Here is a 5,918-nt window from a genome sequence, read left to right as displayed (position 1 = left end):
TTAGGAACAAATAGTTATAGTGTAGAGCATTTAGATTAGGAACAAATAGTTATAGTGTAGAGCATTTAGATTAGGAACAAATAGTTATAGTGTAGAGCATTTAGATTAGGAACAAATAGTTAATTTTTGGACTTGGGAGAAAATACTGTGTTCTTGTATCTTTTTTCATCAGGTTGAAAATTGTAATTTGGTCTCGCTGACTGAGGGAATCAACCATTTCTCTAATCACATCTGTAATTCAGGCATTAGGGGAGCGTAGAGGCATTCAAGAAATGATAACAGTTGTCTTAGGTAACTCAGATAGGTTTTATTGATTCGTCCCTACACTTCATCATCGTGCTCGTGCTTTCAATGTTATTAGGATTCACTCTATGGAGCCTGGACCCTTTGCCCTAGACAAATGAATATTGTGTGGTTACTGAGTCCAATGGGAACTCTGTGGAAATCAATACATCTTGAATAAAACGGGAAGCAAAGATTTAAGCTCGTGTTTGGTAGATTAAAACTCGAAAAGGGAAGTTAGCGTCAATAAATCTTTACCCATGCCTTTGATGACAACGTAATGGATCAAACTTAAGTGATATATGTTTTAAAATGATCCCTCTTTCTGAATTTTATAGAAATGTGGAAACACTTAGATGTATGTTGGCTTTGAAATCATAATCACTGACAGGTTCACAGAAAAGAACTAATCATTCAGTATCAATTAACTTCAAACAATGCTGCTTATTCACAGAACATTCCTTGGCAATTAAGCCAAACTACACAGAACATTTTATACTCCATCTACGCCAAATAAACATCAATATTTTTAACCAACATTACAATACAGCACCTCTTCATTTTTTCTGCTAAGAATCATTCCATTAGCCCTATCAGAGTGATAGGAACACCCATCTATGAGAGTATAAGAGACAATTAGCCACTATCAGAGTGATAAGAACACCCATCTAATGTGAGCATAAGAGACCTTTAGCCACTATCAGAGTGCTAGGAACACCCATCTATGAGAGCATAAGAGACCTTTAGCCACTATCAGAGTGATAGGAACACCCATCTATGAGAGCATAAGAGACAATTAGCCACTATCAGAGTGCTAGGAACACCCATCTATGTGAGCATAAGAGACCTTTAGCCACTATCAGAGTGATAGGAACACCCATCTATGAGAGCATAAGAGACAATTAGCCACTATCAGAGTGCTAGGAACACTCATCTAATATGAGTAATGTCTGATGTTTCTTGGAAGATAGTTGAGGCGTTGGTCACTTGGATGTTGTATGGAAGTGACGAAAAACATAATATCTGAGATATACTGGACATTCAGATGATCAACTCAATTTCTAGCTGCGGCATAACAGTTCATACAATGGCTCTGAGTTTTTTGTTGTTGTTTTTCAAGTACAAACTTTTAGCTCATAGCTCCGTCATCTCTTGACCAATTTGAGATGTAATTACAGTTTTAGACTTAGGAGGTCAAACCCTTTCGATTTATCACAACTCAAGATTCAGGAAATTATCTAAAATATAAAATATACAACAGAAAAATCAGAATAGGGTCAGAAGGAGGTATACCCTACTGAAGACTAAACTGCACATAAAGCTGGTCCAAAGCAGTTAATACCTCTAAATACAAGTGTTATAAAGGTTATAAGTCTCATAGGGGCCAAACGTTTATCCAAAATTGAGAGTTCGGACTACAACCACCTCAAAATCAGGTTTAACTAGTTGAAACCCTCAAGATATTAGAGGAATAAAAACATGATGCTGAAACATCACAAAAAATTTGAAGAAAATAGAAACACTAAGGTCTAGTATTGTTTCATTAAAACTTAAAGGTTATAACCCCACAAGGTACTGAATAAAATGACTTAAAGGTTACAACCCCACAAGGTACTGAATCAAGGGACTTAAGAAGATATTCAAACTTTCTTTGTGTTATGTCTCTAATTTTTCTTTGTTGCACCTTATCAGTACTAAACTAGGAATCTATAAACCTTTGTCGTAGTAGATTCGTGCCAGGTTTTCAGTTGATGAGAGAGAATGATTTGAATATACAGTATTTAAATTAATCGTGGAAGCGAGGAATATTTTGGGTATAAAATTCAAATATTAATGGATTGCTCCATTTTTATTATATAAAAATCAACTACACAAGAGTGCAGACTCGTGATAATAATTTACACTATTATTGGCTGTCATACAACCAACTAGACATTACGACACCAGAAAATGCCTACTGAAGTACATACTATTCACAGTTGTAAGGTTTTGATATGCTCATGGCTACCAGAACAGATATACCGCAAGACGAACATGTACAAGTCAAATTGTGGCTTGAGAACGCTATTTTCTAAATAGATTGAGCAGACATTTCTGTAACTGTGAGATCTGTATAGATACCTAAATAAGCTGTGTGAAACTGGAACTGTTTATAATAGAAATGATCGACATGGAAAGCCCAAACTCTTCAAAAGTGAACAAAAAGTATTTCTCTAGCACAAAAAATTTCATTTTCTTCCAGTTTCAGACTGATTATTAAAGGACTCTCATTAGTTTCCATAACTGTGATGTAATTTATCATTAGCAATAATTTTTAAATAATTTTGATTTGATAGTTCATCACATTAATGTAATGCGCGTTGTTTAATACTTAATGCTTTGACAACCTTAAACCAATAGGTTCTTTAATTCTATATTCTAAGGATATCTAGGACAGCTAATTTGATGAAAAGCATCTTAGAATTTAGCAATTATAGTATGTAATCTTTTACATTAAAGATATGTTTAATTCTACATATCGATTCTATTATAAACATATAAGTGAAATTTCGAATATGCTCTTCTAAGTATTCTATTAAGCTATTATTTAATTTTTTTTTAATTTCAAAAGATTTTATTCGTTAAAAGGTAAATAAATAAACACATTCTAGTTACTGACTGCAATATTAATCTCAAGGTACATATCTTATTTTTATAACATGTTTTATATTTCAAAATATCATTTTTATTTTCAAACAATACATCTAGAAACGGTAGTTTATATTCTTCTTGATGTTCTATTGTAAATCGTATATTTTTATGTTCACTATTTAAATAATCCAAAAATATGTGTATATGTTCTTTCTCTTTAAAAACAACAAAAGTGTCATCTGCATGACTCTTGTAATAGATAGGTTTAAATTCTTTAGAAAAATATTCTATTCAAAGATTTTTATATCATATGAAATAATTAAGTTGCTAATCTAGGCCCATGGCAACTATGTCTGTCTGATAATGTATATCTTAATTAAACACAAAGTGTGTTTATTTTGTAGTTAAATGCAATAACATTTTAGATATTTCTTTGGAGAAACTATTTGCTTATCCTGATTATAAACCAGATTAACAACCATATCGAGTGTTTCTTTCAAAGTTATATATAAAAATAATGATTTAATATCGAAGCTAGCAGAATAAATCTATTTCTAAAATCTAAGATAAATATAAACTTTATTAGTTTTGTAAAATAATTTAATAACATTTAAAAGTTCTTGATGAAAATGTGTTTCTACGTAAAATTATAGATGAAGTTACTAAGGACTTTTGAAAAAAACAATATTTGTATTCAGAGAAAAAGATTACAATTAATAAAATGAAAGTTTTTCTTTACCTTTTGTAAGAATAATATCTTTTGAAGTTAAAATAAACTTAATCGAATACTTAGAAGGGAATGTCTACAAGTTCAGTTAATGTTTATATTAAAACCGTTATGTAGAATTAAAGATTTCGTTAATGTGAACGATAAAATATCAAATTACTGATTTATAATATTCTTTATGAATATAGATGTCCTAGATGTAATTCTAAATATTTAGGTACTACAATGAGAACATTAGATTCTAGAATTAAAGAACATATTGATTTAGAATTGTCAAAGTATCAAAAATTAAACAAAATGCATTAGATGAGTGTGATGGACCAAGCAAAAAATATTTTGAAATATTGCTAACGCCAATGAAGAATTATAGTTCGGAATTAAAGAGTTGAATAAAGAGACTGAAATCGAAATTGAATTAAATAAATAGCATTACAGAAATAGGTTTAACATTATAGATGTCTCTGCTTAAAGAAGCATTAATAGCTGGTATTTTTCTTCAAAAGTGATGTTAATTAATATGAACTTCCAATCAGAACAAATTAGTTATTTAGGTCAAAAATAAAAATTAATCTGGTAACGAGTATAATTAATTAAATATACTTTTCTTACGTCCATACTTAAACAGATTAGAATGCATTGTTTCGTCAGTTGGGTACCCTCGCTGTTAACAATATTTTCAGCCACAACCTAACAATGTATCACGAGGTTCGGACAGATAAGTCACTCTACACAGGATACACGGCAATACTGTTTCTAAGCCAATAGAAAAAAAAATTGATGGCACACTGACTGCTGAAAGGTACAATCAGATTCTTTTCGATCATGACATTCCCTAAGAAACAGAATCTGTTGAGTTGGGGTTCATTTTCCAGCAAAACAACGATCCATAGCATACTGCATATGTGGTGAAATGATACGTGTAAGAAATAAGAGTCGTATGAAATAGTTGCACCTACGGATTTAACTGGACAAAGTCCCAGTATAAATTTTATTAAGGCAGTATCGGCTTGTGTGGAAACTGGAAAGATCAAACGGACACAAACAACTTGACTGAATTGAGTTGTCGGAAGTAATCATGAACATTTGGAACAAGATTTCGCAATCATAATCCTTTGATAATATAAAACTAAGAATACGGCTCTGTTTTAATAATTACAAAACACTAGTGCATTGCACAATCTACTCATTTTTTATATTTTCCATAATATGTATTTACGATTGGTAAAACGAACATTTATTTGCAATTAATCAATGTTTGTGACTCCTGTGTGTGTATCATCTGTGTATTTCCATACCTATTTTCAAAATATGATATGCTGTAAAACAAAGATATTCATTATCACGCGTTGAAGCCGATTTTTTCGTGTTAAGAGGAATATTATGTATTGCATATATGGTTAAATTACTGAAAGATTTGAAACATATATGTATTAATAAATCTCAAAAAGAGTATATTTAATGTTATATTTTTTTGCTCTCAATGACTGCCTGCTAAAGGACAAAAATAACACGATATCTCTATTCCTACATTTTTTTGTAACTAAATAGCTCTTGTCGATTTTATCGGTAAAAAGCATGATGCTTATATATTTAAAATGATTTTTACGTAGAACTGTTAGACGAACTCCAAATATTGAATATAAAGATATTTAGAATAAATTCAACAAGCTACATGCTATTACTTTTCTTTTTACTGCTATACCGTACAGTTGATTGTCATCACAGTTTGCTTCCGTTCAAATTATCACTGAATTAATTAAATTTTTGAACTCGGAATTGATTAAAAAGGCGCAGAATTATTTTGCCAAGTAAACCCATACACGATGATTGTTTTCTAAAACCTGTACTTATTTTACACAATCATTATTTCGTCTTTAGTCAGTCTTGCTAATATCACTGACCTTAACAAATCAAATTAATGTTGATTTGTCTATTGTAGAGTATATTTTACTTTCATGGGTAATATTCTAATTTTGTAAAATCGGAAAAAATATCTATAATGCTTAATTATCCTAATTATATGGATATTTTTCATTTACTTGAAAACATAAAGTAATATATTTTAATTTTAAAATTACGTCATTGTATCTATATCACCCCAGTAACAGCAGAAACCGGTTTGATCAAAAGTCAAGTTTAAATCTGTGTTACAATTTAGGGTATTCATTTTTAATAGAGATTCATGACATATCGGGGCCCGGCATGGCCAGGTGGTTAGGGCACTCGACTCACAATCTGAGGGTTACGGGTTCGAATCCCCGTCCCACCAAACATGCTC

At 31.0% G+C, this 5,918-nt stretch overlaps 1 protein-coding gene and 1 long non-coding RNA gene across 3 annotated transcripts in view; one reads left to right on the top strand and one right to left on the bottom strand.

Annotated features, from left to right (window-relative positions):
* LOC106458786 (neuroligin-4, X-linked-like) overlaps positions 1-5,918 on the top strand; it is a 133,105-nt gene that overhangs the window by 13,725 nt on the left and 113,462 nt on the right. The gene's annotated exons all lie outside the window — the stretch shown is intronic.
* Positions 770-5,918, bottom strand: part of LOC111085629 — a 14,065-nt gene continuing 8,916 nt past the window's right edge. The window contains exons 2-3 of the long non-coding RNA XR_002610439.1: positions 1,806-1,811; positions 770-780 (exon numbers count right to left, since the gene is read on the bottom strand). This is a non-coding gene — a long non-coding RNA (uncharacterized LOC111085629). The remainder of the gene's footprint in view (positions 781-1,805; positions 1,812-5,918) is intronic.

The sequence above is a fragment of the Limulus polyphemus genome, unplaced genomic scaffold (assembly GCF_000517525.1).
Source record: "Limulus polyphemus unplaced genomic scaffold, Limulus_polyphemus-2.1.2 Scaffold514, whole genome shotgun sequence".
Lineage (NCBI taxonomy): Eukaryota > Metazoa > Arthropoda > Merostomata > Xiphosura > Limulidae > Limulus > Limulus polyphemus.
This window is presented reverse-complemented; position numbering and strand designations above follow the sequence as displayed.